The following is a 15,515-nucleotide window of genomic DNA, read 5'->3' on the forward strand; positions in this document are numbered from 1 at the left end:
GGGGTAAAAACTCTTAGAACCATTAAAACTCTTGCAGCAAGAGTGTTCTCTGTTATCTTCGGTTTCCCATTGACCTGTCAAATTCTAACCAATTTTTTCTATTTCTTGGATAATTTATGTGTGTGTATACTTTTCCTCTATGTACAAGAGAATTTCTTGATAAGAAAAGTTTTGTTAGTGTTGCTCAAAAGTTCAATTTATATTATTCACATTGTTTTTGTTCTAATTGAATGTGAATTACATTTTTATTAGTTATTAGCTTGCTTTGAAATATTATGAATGGCACATATACTATTAGAGGAGTGTCCAGAATTTCTGTAATTTTTAAAAACTAGAGTCTTTTGTAGATCATGCCTATGTGGAATTTACGATCATGTATGACATATATTGATGACTTCAATCTTCTGTACCATGTGTTTCCACAAACAGTTTTTTTGTTGTTTAAAAATGTTTACCAGGGCACCTGGGTGGCTCAGTGGCTCTCTATTCTGTTCCATTGATCTATGTGTCTGTTTTTGTGCCAGTACCATGCTGTCTTGATGATGACAGCTTTGTAATAGAGCTTGAAGTCCGGGATTGTGATGCCACCAACTTTGGCTTTCTTTTTCAATATTCCTTTGGCTATTTGAGGTCTTTTCTGGTTCCATATAAATTTTAGGATTATTTGTTCCATTTCTTTGAAAAAAATGGATGGTACTTTGATAGGAATTGCATTAAATGTGTAGATTGCTTTAGGTAGCATAGACATTTTCACAATATTTATTCTTCCAATCCAGGAGCATGGAACATTTTTCCATTTCTTTGTGTCTTCCTCAATTTCTTTCATGAGTACTTTATAGTTTTCTGTGTATAGATTCTTAGTCTCTTTGGTTAGGTTTATTCCTAGGTATCTTATAGTTTTGGGTGCAATTGTAAATGGGATGGACTCCTTAATTTCTCTTTCTTCTGTCTTATTGTTGGTGTAGAGAAATGCGACTGATTTCTGTGCATTGATTTTATATCCTGACACATTACTGAATTCCTGTACAAGTTCTAGCAGTTTTGGAGTGGAGTCTTTTGGGTTTTCCACATATAGTATCATATCATCTGCGAAGAGTGATAGTTTGACTTCTTCTTTGCCGATTTGGATGCCTTTAATTTCTTTTTGTTGTCTGATTGCTGAGGCTAGGACTTCTAGTACTATGTTGAATAGCAGTGGTGATAACGGACATCCCTGCCGTGTTCCTGACCTTAGCGGAAAAGCTTTCAGTTTTTCTCCATTGAGAATGATATTTGCGGTGGGTTTTTCATAGATGGCTTTGATGATATTGAGGTATGTGCCCTCTATCCCTACACTTTGAAGAGTTTTGATCAGGAAGGGATGCTGTACTTTGTCAAATGCTTTTTCAGCATCTATTGAGAGTATCATATGGTTCTTGTTCTTTCTTTTATTAATGTATTGTATCACATTGATTGATTTGCGGTTGTTGAACCAACCTTGCAGCCCTGGAATAAATCCCACTTGGTCGTGGTGAATAATCCTTTTAATGTACTGTTGAATCCTATTGGCTAGTATTTTGGTGAGAATTTTTGCATCTGTGTTCATCAAGGATATTGGTCTGTAGTTCTCTTTTTTGATGGGATCCTTGTCTGGTTTGGGGATCAAGGTGATGCTGGCCTCATAAAATGAGTTTGGAAGTTTTCCTTCCATTTCTATTTTTTGGAACAGTCTCAGGAGAATAGGAATTAGTTCTTCTTTAAATGTTTGGTAGAATTCCCCCGGGAAGCCGTCTGGCCCTGGGCTTTTGTTTGTTTGGAGATTTTTGATGACTGTTTCAATCTCCTTACTGGTTATGGGTCTGTTCAGGTTTTCTATTTCTTCCTGGTTCAGTTGTGGTAGTTTATACGTCTCTAGGAATGCTTCCATTTCTTCCAGATTGTCAAATTTGTTGGCATAGAGCTGCTCATAGTATGTTCTTATAATTGTTTGTATTTCTTTGGTGTTAGTTGTGATCTCTCCTCTTTCATTCATGATTTTATTTGGGTCCTTTCTCTTTTCTTTTTGATAGTCTGGCCAGGGGTTTATCAATCTTATTAATTCTTTCAAAGAACCAGCTCCTAGTTTCATTGATTTGCTCTATTGTTTTTTTGGTTTCTATTTCCAGTATTTTCATTATCTGGGAAAAGCAATCCATTTTTCTGAATGCACATTTTCCTACAGCCTTGATTATATTTTGGTTTTAATGGATTTCTTATTACAGATACTTTTATACATGTGAATAAAGTTTATACTAAATAACTATCTGTTGCTTATTTCTTTTTTTTTTTATTAAAGATGTTATTTATTTATTTATTTATTTGAGAGAAAGAGTTCCAATGGGGGAAAAGGTAGAAGGAGGGGGAGAAGCAGGCTCCCCATTGAGCAGGGAGCCTGACGTAGGGCTCAATCCCGGGATGCTGGGATCACGACCTGAGCTAAAGGCAGACTCTTAACTCACTGAGCCACCCAGGCGCCCCTCTCCTGCTTGTTTCAATTAAACATTCTTTTTACATACATACAAGGTCCTGAGATCAAGTCCCCTTATTGGGCTCTTTGTTCAGCAGGGAGCCTGCTTCTCTGCCCATTGCTCCCCTGCTTGTGCTCACTCACTCACTCTCTTTCTCTCTCTCTCTGACAAAGAAATGAATAAAACCTTTTAAAATAGTAAAATAAAATCTTTTTAAAAAGTAATTCTAAGTAACATACACATAAATAAACTCTGGTTATTATTAAATATCACTTCATGTTAAACATTTAAACCTCCTTACGTTGTTTTGGACTGAATTGAGTTATACACAAGCGTTAATATTTATACTCCTTAAAATTACTTTAATCAGGGGAATGAGAAAACAAGCTAGTTACTAAGAGAAAATATTTGCAAAAGATACATCTGATAAAGGACTGTTGTCCAGGGGCCCTCTGGCTGGCTCAGTCAGTTAAATGTGTGACTCTTGATTTTGGCTCAAGACATGATCTCAGAGTCATGGGATCCAGCCCTGGGTTAGGCTCCTCACTCAATGTGGAGTCTGCTTGTCTGTCTCCCTCTGCTCCTTGCCCCACTCCCTCTCTCCCTCTCTATCTCTCTCTCAAATAAATAAAACCTTAAGAAAAAAAAAAGACTTGTCCAAATTATACAAAGAACTCTTAAAACTCAACAATAAGCAGACTAACAATCAGATTTTCTAAATGGGCAAAAGACTCAAAGAGATACCTTACCAAAGAAGATGTATAGAGGACACATAAAGAGATCAAGATCATATGTCATTAGAGAACTGGAAATTAAGTCAATAGCGAGTTACCCCTACACATCTGCTAGAATGGTCAAAATCTACAGCACAAATACTAAATGTTGGTGTGGATGTGGAGCAGCAGGAACTTTCATTCATTGCTGGTTGAAATACAAGATGGTACACTTTCAAAGACAGTTGGCAGTTTCTTTTTTTTTTTTTTAAGATTTTTTTTTTTTTTAATTTGACAGACAGATCACAGGTAGGCAGAGAGGCAGGCAGAGAGAGACAGGAGGAGGAGGCAGGCTCCCTGCTGAGCAGAGAGCGCCTTGCGGGACTCGATGCCAGGACCCTGAGATCATGACCTGAGCCGAAGGCAGAGGCTTTAACCCACTGAGCCAACCTGGCGCCCCATCTTTTTTTTTTTTTTAAAGATTTTATTTGTTTATTTGACAGACAGAGATGACAAGTAGGCAGAGGGCAGGCAGAGGGTGGGGGTGGTGGGGAGAAGCAGGCTCCCTGCTGAGCAGAGAGCCCGATGAGGGGCTCGATCCGAGGACCCTGAGATCATGACCCCAGCGGGGAAGGCAGAGGCTTAACCCACTGAACCACCCAGGCACCCCAACAGTTGGCAGTTTCTTCAAAACTAAATATTCTTACCATTTGATCCTGTCATTCTATTCCCAATTGAGCTGAAAACTTATATCCACACAAAAACCTGCACATAGGGGGCGCTTGGGTGGCTCAGTGGGTTAAAGCCTCTGCCTTTGGCTCAGGTCATGATCCCAGAGTTCTGGGATCGAGTCCCACGTTGTGCTCTCTGCTCTGCGGGGAGCCTGCTTCCTCCGCTCTTTCTCTCTGCCTGCCTCTCTGCCTACTTGTGATCTTGCTCTCTGTGTCAAATAAATAAAATCTAAAAAAAAAAAAAAAAACCTGCACATAGATGTTTACGACAGATTTAGTTATAACTTTCAAAACTTGGAAGCAACAAAGATGTACTTCAGTAGGCGAATAAACCATGGTACATTAAGATAATGGAATATTATTCAATGCTAAAAAAAGCAATGAACTACCAACTTTCAATGCATGTTACTAAGGGAAAGAAGCCAATCTGAAAAGTCTACATGCTGTCGATTCCAATTATATGACATTCTGGAAAGGCAAGACTACAGGAATAGTAAAAAGATCAGTGGTTGTCAGGGATGGGGGGTGAATATTTGGAGCAGAGGGCATTTTTAGGACAGTGAAACTACTCTGTATGATACTCTAATGGATACATTTCATTGCATGTTTGTCCACATCCATAAATTGGACACCAAGAGTGAACTGTAAGGTAAACTATGGACTTTGGGTGATAATGATGTGCCAGTGTAGGTTCATCTATTAAAATAAATGTACCACTGTGGTGTGGGATGTTGTAGGGGATGTCGTTCATGGGAGGGGGACACAGGATATTGGGAACTCTCTCTATTTTCCAATTGATTTTGCTCTGAACATGAAACTGCTCTAAAAAGTAAAGTTTATTAATAGAAAAAAAAATAAAAGTTTTTTTAAATACTTCTTTATATGCTCTCGAAAAATGAATGGTTTGGGGAGGGAAAGAATTGGTTTAGTAGTTATTTTTGTGTAATATTTTACTAGGCAAAGCCTGTAAGTGAAATTTCAAGGGGTTTGAAAAAATATCATAGATTTTGATTACTGTGAAAAGATTGTGAAAGAAACCCAGATACAAATTTTAAAAACCACTTGGAGCAGCCGCATCATTCAAAGGAAGGACCTGTCCTAACAGTGCAGTGACTAGGTTTCCAACAGAGACACTAATCTGGAGAAGAAGTTTGAGGACTAAAACCATAAAGGTTTAGGAGGTGAGGTTGATTAGAGACACATTTACAAAGTTAGTGCTGTATTATCTACCTTACGTTGCTGACTCTATGTGTATTTTTCTCACTCAGGGACTGGAAGAAATGATGTAGGGGTTCCTGTTAAAGTGGTTAGGAGGAAGGTGTAAAAGATAGAAGCCTGGGGCGCCTGGGTGGCTTAGCTCGTTAAGTATCTGACCTTGGCTCAGGTCATGATCCAGGGTCCTGAGTTCGAGCCCTGTCAGGCTCCCTGTTCTGTAGGGAGTCTGCTTGTCCCTCTCCGTCTGTCTCTGCCCCCACTCCGCTTGTACTCTCTCTCTCTATTTCTCACAAATAAATGAAGTCTTTAAAAAGATAGAAGCCTGGGACGCCTGGGTGGCTCAGTTGGTTAAGCGGCTGCCTTCGGCTCAGGTCATGATCCCAGAGTCCTGGGATCGAGTCCCACACGGGCTCCTTGCTCAGCAGGGAGCCTGCTTCTCGCTCTGCCTCTGCCTGCCACTCTATCTGCCTGTGCTCACTCTCACGCTCTCTCTCTCTCTCTCTGACAAAAAAAATAAATAAAATCTTAAAAAAAAAAAAAAAAAGATAGAAGCCTGACCTCTAGTTGAAAGTCACAAAAATTTGGGGCACCTGGCTGACTTAGTAGCATGTAGTCTCTTGATCATGAGGTTGTGAGTTTGAGCCCTACGTTGGGCATTGACTTACTTAAAAGAAGAAAAAAGAAAGTCACAAAAACTTGATTCAATTTGGCCTATAGAACTGGGAAGTCTGGGGGGGGGGCTAGGAAGAGTGCTCAGGGACTTGATATCTCAAGTTCTTCTAAACTAAGCTTGTCTGTGTTAACACTTTGCTACTGCACACAGACTTTCTCCATATCAAGGGAAGGGTACAGCCACAGGCTTACATCATACCTGCTCCATGACTGCAGAGAAGAGATCCTCTGTCACCCAAAGCCCACATATTAAAACCCAGATTCTAACCGGCCAAGTGTGGGTCATAGGGCCTCTCCTGGTCCAATTCATGAGCAGGCCTGATTCATGTGCCCATCTTGGATCCAGAGTGCAGCATATTACGACTGGAAGTTAGGGAGAGACAGTTCCCCAAAAGACACTGATGCTCTTACTATACCAGGGCAATAGATGTTGAGCAAGAAAATCAGCAGATCTCTACATCACACATTGAAAATCATTCTAAGACAAGAAGCAAGACCAATCAGAACTTCTTACACCAAACCAGAGGAGGTGGGGCAGGGGCTAAAAAGTCCAGAACCAAGAGGACAGTCAGAAAGAAGGCTATTAGACAGTAGCCTTAACCTCATTTACATTCCAAGCCCATTAACACTTGTTGAACGCTGTAGTAGTTTTCTTTTGCTGTATAACAAATTGCCATGAATTTAGTGCTTTCAAGCTACACACATTTATTATCCCACAGTAACTCAAGAGTGTAGGCACAGTTTACCAAGGTCCTCTTCTCTGGGTCTGACAAGATGGCAGTCAGGGCATTGAGCAGGCTGTGTTCTCTTCTGCAGGCTTTAGTGTGGAAGAATCCACTTTCAGGCTCACTCAGGTTGTTGGCAGAACTCATTTCCTTGCCTCTGTAGGACCGAAGGCCCTTATAAGCTAGAAGCAAAAGGCCAACCTCAGCTCCAGAGGCTACCTGCAGTTTCTAGAAGCTGCCTGAAGCTCCCTGTACATAGGATTCATCAACACGGCCACTTCATCAAGCCAGCAAAGACATCTCTGGTGTGCGCCTGCTAGCAAAACGAAGCTTTACATCATGCAACACAACCCAACAGTGATATCCCATTTCCTGTGCTACTTTCTATCGGTTAGAACAAAGTCACAATTTCCACCAGCACACAAGGGGAGAGGAGAGTTACAAAAGTGTGACTACCAGAAGTGAGGGATCGTTGCGGATCACCTTAGGGTCTGTGTACTATTAACATCTATCATGCGCCAGTTTCTAGGCCAAATACTTTCGCTACGATCTTTCAGTTCATATGAGCATGTTAAAAAGCCTTTCAACTATCTTAAAAAAAAAAAAAAAGCCTTTCAACTATAAAGTGTTACATAAATGTGGGTTAACACCTAATAGTAATATTGTTATTGTTTCTTGAAAACTTTGTAATGTCTCATTATTTACCATTTTCATTCATCTTGTTCATTTTCCTATAATTCCTAGCATTAATTAGTCTTGAACAGGTTAAAATGGTTATATCAAAGATAATAACATTGAGAATAATTTCAGGAAATTGGTCCTATTCCTCAGCTACCAAGGCATACCCAAAGGAAAAGGAACTTCAAAAGAGTAGGTCAAACCCTAGTCCTTGCATGCCTCTGAATGTCTTCTTTCCTTTCACATTTGATTTATAATTTGGCTGTGTGTAGTGTTCTAGGTTAAAAATCATTTTCCTTGGCAGATTGCAGATTTTGCTCTAATATCTTCCAGCATCTGATTGCCATTAAGAATTCTACCAGCCTTCTTGGCCTGTCTGGCTGGCTCAGTCCATGGAGCATGGAACTCTTGATCTCGGGGTTATGTGTTTGAGCCCCACATTGGGTGTAGAGAAAACTTAAAAATAAAATCTAAAAAAAAGAAAAAGAGGGGCGCCTGGGTGGCTCAGTGGGTTAAAGCCTCTGCCTTCGGCTCAGGTCATGATCTCAGGGTCCTGGGATTGAGCCCCGCATCCGGCTTTCTGCTCGGCGGGGAGCCTGCTTCCTCCTCTCTGCCTGCCTCTCTGCCTACTAGTGATCTCTCTCTCTCTCTCTCTGTCAAATAAATAAATAAAATCTTAAAAAAAAAAAAAAGAAAGAAAGAAAAAGGAATTCTAATAGCATTCTGATTCAATTCTTTTGCATATGACCTTTTATTTCCAATAGAACCTTCTTTTTCCCCTTAAACAATGAAAATTTGTTTTCCTACAATTCTGGAGGATAGAAGCCTTGAGAACAAGATCAGCAAGTTGATTTCTTCTGAGGCCTCCGTCTCTACTTGTAGATGGCCCTCTTCTCTCCACATTTTTGTATGGCCTTCCCTTCATATCTGGGTCCTAATCTCCTCTTCTTAGAAGGACACCAGTCATATTAGATTAGGCCCACCCTGCCCTCATGTTTCCTTAACTACCTCTTTAAGACCATATCTTCAAATCTAGTCATATTCTTAGGTAGTGAGGGTTAGGGCTTCAACGTCTAATTTTTGGGAGGATACAATCCAGCCCATAACATTGGTATCCCTCTTTTTGTTCTTGTCCCTGTTTTTGTTCTTGTCTCCTAAAGTCTAGTTTCCATCCTCTGGAGCCTTTTCAACCTTTTTTACCCCTGGTGATCTCCAATTCACAATTCTGAGGCTTGATGTAAGTTTTTATTCATTGTTCATGGCATCTAATGCCTCCTTTCAACATAGAGATCTGTATCCCACCCCCACTCCCTAAATCCAGAAAATCTCCATGTATAATTTTTGGTGACTTTCTTCTACTTGTTCCTTCTACTTGTTATGTGATTCCTAATGGTTGAATATTGGACTTCCTGAATTGATCCACTTTTTCCCATTTATTTCTCCATTTATTCTACGTTCTGCATATATCCCTATACTTTAATTTTTAACTCTTAAATTTAACTTTTTAAAGTTTTTTTTTTAAGACATTTATTTATTTGAGAAAGAATGAGTGGGGCAGGGCAGACAGAGGGAAAGGGAAAGAGAATCTCAAACAGACTCCAGCTGAGCATGGAACCCCACAAGGAGCTCAATCCGACAACCCTGAGATCAGGACCTTGGCTGAAGCCAAGAGTTGGATACTTAACTGACTGCACCACCCAAACGCACTTAACTTTTTTAAGATTTTATTTTTCTATGTAACCTCTATTCCCAATGTGGGTCTCAAACTCATGACCCTGAGATCGAGTCACATTTTCTACTGACTGAGCCAGCCAGACACCCCAAGTTCCAATTTTTTTGATCATCATGTTTTCAGTTTCTAAGAGTGTCCTTTTATTCTGTTTTTTTTTTTTACATTTATAACAACTTTACTGGTGTATAATTTACATGCCATAAAATGAAGCCATCTTCAGTGAACTGTTCCACAAATTTTAACAAATGTGGACACCAACACAACAATCATCCCAACTGCAGAAATTTCCCATCTGTCCCTTTACCAACTCTCCAGCCACAGGCTACCTCTGATCTACTTTCTGTTACTAAAGATCAGTTTCACCTATACTAGAATTTTACATAAATCAAATCATATGACATGTGTTCTCTAGGGTCCGATTTCTTTCATTCAGCAGAATATCTTTGCATATATTAGTAGTTTGTTTCTATTTATTACTGGATAGTATTTCATTGCATTGTATTTATTTATTCACTTGCTGATAAGCCTTTGTGAATAAAACTACTATGAACATGCATATATGAGTCTTGGTGCAGCCTTAAACTTTCAGTTCTTTCAGGTAAATAGCTAGGAGTAGAATTGCTGGTAATAGGCAGGTGGGTGTTCAACTTTATGAGAAACTGCCAATTGTTTATCAAAGTGGTGGAACTATTTTATACTCCCTGCAGGAGTGTAAACCAATGGAATGGTTCCAATGGCTCCATGTCCTTTCTAATGCTTGCTATTACCAGTTCTTTAATTTCACGCACTCTGTTGGGTGTGTAGTGGTATTTCATTGTAGTTTTAATTTGCTTTTCCCTAAAGACTGATGATATTGAGTAACTTGTTATATGCTTATTAGCCATTCATGTAACTTCTTTTATTAAATATTTGTTCAAATCTCTGGCCATTTTTTAAATTGGCTTATCTTCTTACTTTTGAGTTAAAGGGTTCGTTATATATACCAGATGTAAGTCCTTTATCAGGTATGTGCGTAACAAATATTTTCTTCTAGGTCATTGCTTGCCTTTTCATTTTTCTTAACAGTGTCTTTCAAAGAGCAGAAGAGTCCAATTATAGCTTTTCTTTTAATGTTCGTTATGCATGTGTGCGTGTGTGTGTGTGTATCTTGCCAAGAAATTGTTATCTGCCCCACCATTGTAAAGATTTCCTGCTGTATTTTCTTGTAGACATTTTATAGTTTCAGCTTTTACATGTAAGTCTAATTTTTGTTTATATATGAAATTAGGATCAAGATTCCTTTTCTCCCCGCATTGAATTATGCAGTTATTTTAGCAGGATTTATTTAAAAGGTTATCTTTCTTTTTCCCCACCAAATAATCTAAATTATCTTGGAGACTTTGTTGAAAATCAATTGATGATGCATTTGGGGTTCTCTGTTCTGTTCCTTTGGTCTCTGTCTATCCTAATGCCAATACCATACTGTTTTGTTCAATGTAGCTTTGTAGTAAGTCTTAAAAATAAGTAGTATAAGTCCTCCAACTTTATTCTTTCCCTGAATAATCTGGGCTAATCAAGGTACTTTACATTTCCATATATATTTTAGAATCAGCTTGTCAACTTCTAAATCAAAATCTTCTAGGAATTTTACGGGATTGTATTTAATTGATAGAAAAGTTTAAAGAGAATCGACCTCTTAACAATGGTGAGTCCTCCAGTCCATAATATATTTTTCAAGATACTGAAGCCTTTTAAATTTCTCTTAGTGCTCATAGGTCCCAGTATATAAGTGTTGCATATATTTTGTTAAATTCATCTTTAAGTAGTTCATGTATTTTTATACTATTCCAACTGTTATTTTAAAAATTTAATTTCCAATTCCTTGGTATATACACAAGAGAATTAAAAATATACACTCACACAAAAATTGTGTACAAATATTCATAGCAGCATTATTCATAATAATCAAAAAATGGAAACACCCAAATGTCCATCAACCTATGAGTGAATACACAAATTTGGTGTGTCCATGCGTGGAATATTATTCAGTGGCAAAAAGGCACAAAATATGGATATATACTGCAACATGGATGAACCTTGAAAACGCTATGGTAAGTAGAAGAAGTTAGACACAATAAGGCCACCCATAGCAGGTGTAGCCACTCTCGAAACAGTATGGAGGTTCCTCAAAAAATCAAATATAGAACTACCCTATGACCCAGCAATTGCACTACCAGGAACTTATCCAAAGGATACAAAGATACTGGTTCTCAAAGAGGCACATGCACCCCAATGTTTATAGCAACATTATTAACAATAGCCAAATTATGGAACGAGTCCAAATGTCCATTGACTGATGAATGGATAAAGAAGATGTGGTATAGGTACACAATGGAATATTACTCAGCCATCAAAAGAATGAAATCTTGCCATTTGCAAAGACATGGATGGAGCTACAGTGCAATATGCTAAGTGAAATAAGTCATTCAGAGAAAGACAAATACTATATGATTTCACTCTTGTGTGGAATTTAAGAAATAAAATAGATAAACATAGGGGAAGGGGAAAAAGAGAGGGAATCAAACTATAAGGTTCTCTTAACTATAGAGAACAAACAGAGTTGATGGAAGGAGGTGGACGGAAGATGGGCTAATGGGTAATGGGCACTAAGGAGGGCACTTGTTTTGATGAACACTGGTGTTATTTAGTGATGAATCACTAAATTCTCCTCCTGAAACCAATATTACCCTATACGTTAACTAACTAGAATATGAATAAAAACTTTAAACAAAAAAAAGGCCACACATAGTATATGATTTCATTTATGTGAAATGTCCAGAATAGGCAAATCCATAGAGACAGAGAGAAGATTACTGGCTGTCAGGATTTAGAGGAAAGAAGAACTGGGGAATATGTGCTGATGGATATGAGGGATTTGGGGGGAGGGTTGTAAATGTTCTAGAATGAGATAGTGGTGATGGCTGCACAATCTTATGAGTATACTAAAGTCCACCGAATTGTATACTTTAAAATGGTGAATTCTATGGTTGTGAATTATGTTTCAATTTTTAAAAATCTCATTTTCTAATTGTTTATTGTTACTATATAGATATATAATTTTTAAATTTGTTGACCTTGTATCTTGTGATCTTGCCAAATTCAATTATATATTTTTTACAGAAAATTCCATAGGATTTTCTATGATGTAATCATGACATTCCCAAACAAAGAGAATCTTACTTTTTTATATTTTCCTCACCTTATTGCACCAGCTAAACCTCTAGTGCAAGTTTAGATAAAATGGTGTGCAAGAAAAGAGAGAGTGAAAGAAAATGTGGCAAATGTCAACATTTATGAAATGTTAATGCATGATATAAAGGTATTCTTCATACTTTGACCTTTTTTAAAAAAATTTTTTAAAGCTTTTATTTATTTATTTGACAGACATAGATCACAAGCAGGCAGAGAGACAGGCAGAGAGAGAGAGGGGAAGGGGGTAAGCAGGCTCCCTGCTGAGCAGAGAGACCAATGTGGGGATCAATCCCAGGACCCTGAGATCATGACCTGAGCTGAAGGCAGAGGCTTAACCCACTGAGCCAACCAGGTGGCTTTGACCTTCTTTATGTAAAAAAAAAAAAAAAAAAGTTTAAAGAAAACCCCAAAACTATGTGCCTAGCACTGTTCTAAGTATATATGAAATTATTTCATTTTCTCAACACTTCTGTGAAGCAGCTATTATTATCCAGTTTTATAAAGAGGGAACTGAGAACCAGAAAGGTTAAGTAGCTTATCCAAGGTCACACAGTAAGCAGCAGAAGCAGTATTCGAATCAAAGAAGCCTAGCTCTTAACCTCCATGCTGTTCTGTCTCTCCAAAGAGTACCTCTTTAGTTTTTTTTTTGTTTACAAGGACATTCATAGGTACTCTCATAATGTCAGCCCCTCTCACTTATTTTATTTCTATTAGGTTAAGTTTCTTAACCACAATTCCTCTTAATCTCAGGTTTTTGTTTTGTTTATTCATTATAAATTAGGACAGCTGGAGAAGACCCATTGAACTTTATTGACTTTGATAGATAAGTGTCTGAAAAAATTGGTAGGCAATATTTGGTAGTTGGTAGGCATCTCTAAATCAAGATGGCAGAGAAGGTGAGGATGCCAAGGTCACAAAGAAGCCTCAGGTAGAGCTTGGGGCAAAGGGACTTAGGTCTAAAACTAACTGTAAAGAGAAAAGGGCCCAGTTGCGATTTGAAACTCCTCAATACTATAAACCAATTCACACGAGTGTGGCTGCTGTGACCTTATTTTCACAAGGTGAGTCTAAAGGGATCCATCAATTTATGCTGATGTGGATACACACAACATAGTGTTCTCATGGACTGTGGGTGGAAGACAAATCGATACACTTTTTCTGGAAAATAATTTGACAATATTCATGAAGGACATGAAAGAGCATTGAGGAGCATTTGTGTACCATAACAAAGAAAGTCCACTTCTAGGAATGTCCCTTAAAGCATCAAAGGGATTACATATTTTTAGAAGTTGTTCATTGTAGTGTTAAAACTAAAAAATTGGAAATGAATGTCCAACAACAGACGAAGACTTGGTTGAATTATGGCATTTCAATATAGTAGACTATGATGTAGTATTGGAATTTGAACAAAATGAGAAAACTATTACAGATAAAATTTTAGCGCCAAGAGTTAACGGCCACCTTCCCATTTCTTCAATATCAGCAACTCTTATTTTTGGGTCCTTTTTTTGCTTTCTCCTTGGGCTCTAGCTACTTGTCTAGCCCCAGAGTTTTGAAACCATCTTCCTAGAGTCCTCTGAGTTTCATAAGATGTGTTGGTAGTTGGGCATGGGGAACAAGATAGAGGGCCAGCAAGACTCAGGATTCCACTTTTATCAGTAATATATACAAAGGGGGCATATAAGCTTTTGTCTGGAAGAACTATAGTGTTTTTTAAAAAGGACCTAAGCTCACTTGTTTCAAACTTTATATTGATAACCTCTTTGGGATTATTTGTCCCAGTTCTGACCTGAAGATGCTTTTAGAATGTAGCTTTTAGCACTTTTTGCAACACTCCTTCACTCTGCCTTGTCCCCAAGCCTGACAGGAGAAGATTCAATAACTACTTTGACTTGGGGACAGATACTTATGAAAAGACATACATCAAAATTGAAAGCACTAACATTAAGTAGTTATATCAAATAGTAGTATAAGACATGTTTCCCCAAAAGCAGAACCTGAGACAATGATTTGAATGCAGGTAGTTAATCGGAAGGCAGGAAGAATGACAGAGCAGAGAGAGAGACTGGACTGAAGAACAAGCCAAAGGGCCTTATTATCAAAGTTGCTGTTACTAGTTAACAAGAACTTCCCTTCCATGAGACCACTGAGAAGGGCACAAAATGCCTCCCATGGAGCCCACCTGGAAGCCAGGAGGTTGACTTATCCATTGGCTTCCGTTCTTTATTGAGTAAGGGTTTCTCCTAATGGGGAGGTGCAAACTTCTCTACACTCCAGAGAGCTCCAGTGGTGTCATACAAAGCAGAATTCAGAAAGACACATGACGTAGTCTTGGGATAGGATGCTGTGATCATTAGGTAGGTCAGAATTGTCTCAGAAGTGAACCAGGACATGCAACGTGGGCACCAGAGGGGTCTGCTACAACATGTCATAAGCAATGCTTCCTCTGAGTTTTTGAAGTTGTAAGCAAGCAGCCATATTACGTGAGCAGTGGAAAAATGAGTACATACACATAAATAACAGAAATGTAAAATTGGTATCATGAATAATCCAGTTCTTACTTTGTTTCTTTCATAAATGTTCCCATGAGTGGATTCATGTGTGTGCACATACGTGCTAGTGTAACCATGAAGAGACTTTTTCAGTTTTTACCTTGAACAGAGCAGTCAGTCAGTGGAAGCAGAAGAAACTTGAAGACATGTTGAGCAAGAGATTGTAAGTTTCCTCAGAATTCGCAGAAATTTGGGAGAGGCTTTGGACTTCCACAAGATATATGAGCCTACCATATCTGAATTTTAAGTAACTGAAAAATTCCATATGACAAAATTAAACCTGATACCAAGTAATGAACGGCTAGTGGTTAGTATCTATATACTAACATTAACAGGCATGATGATTTGGTGACGTCTAAACCACTCCCAATAAGCTTCCTTTACCACCACTATATCTAGGGCTTTGGGACAAAAGGAACAGAGAAGTAACAAGAGAAGAGAGAGTGTATAAAGCAGTTTTGCAGGTGGTTTTCTGCTCAGGCAGAGTGTGTTTTAGTGTTTCATGCTTAGGCTCTAGCTGAAGAATCTGGAGACTTGAGAATACATGCTCTACCACTGTTGGTTGAAATTCAGTCCTTCAGCAGCAAAACCCCTGGAAAGTAGGTGCCTCAAATTGTATTTGCAAACAACTAGGACAATAAGGAGGATAGTGGGATGGTCCTAAGTAGTGAAATGTTTTTTCTTTTCTTGTTGTTGTTGTTGGTGGTGGTGGTGGTGGTGGTAGCGGGTGTGTGTTTGCATGTAAATCTGTGAAGGGACTGTGCTTCTTGTGTTGGTACA

The sequence above is a fragment of the Lontra canadensis genome, unplaced genomic scaffold (genome assembly GCF_010015895.1).
Source record: "Lontra canadensis isolate GAN:19392208 unplaced genomic scaffold, GSC_riverotter_1.0 scaffold118, whole genome shotgun sequence".
In the NCBI taxonomy this organism is placed as follows: domain Eukaryota; kingdom Metazoa; phylum Chordata; class Mammalia; order Carnivora; family Mustelidae; genus Lontra; species Lontra canadensis.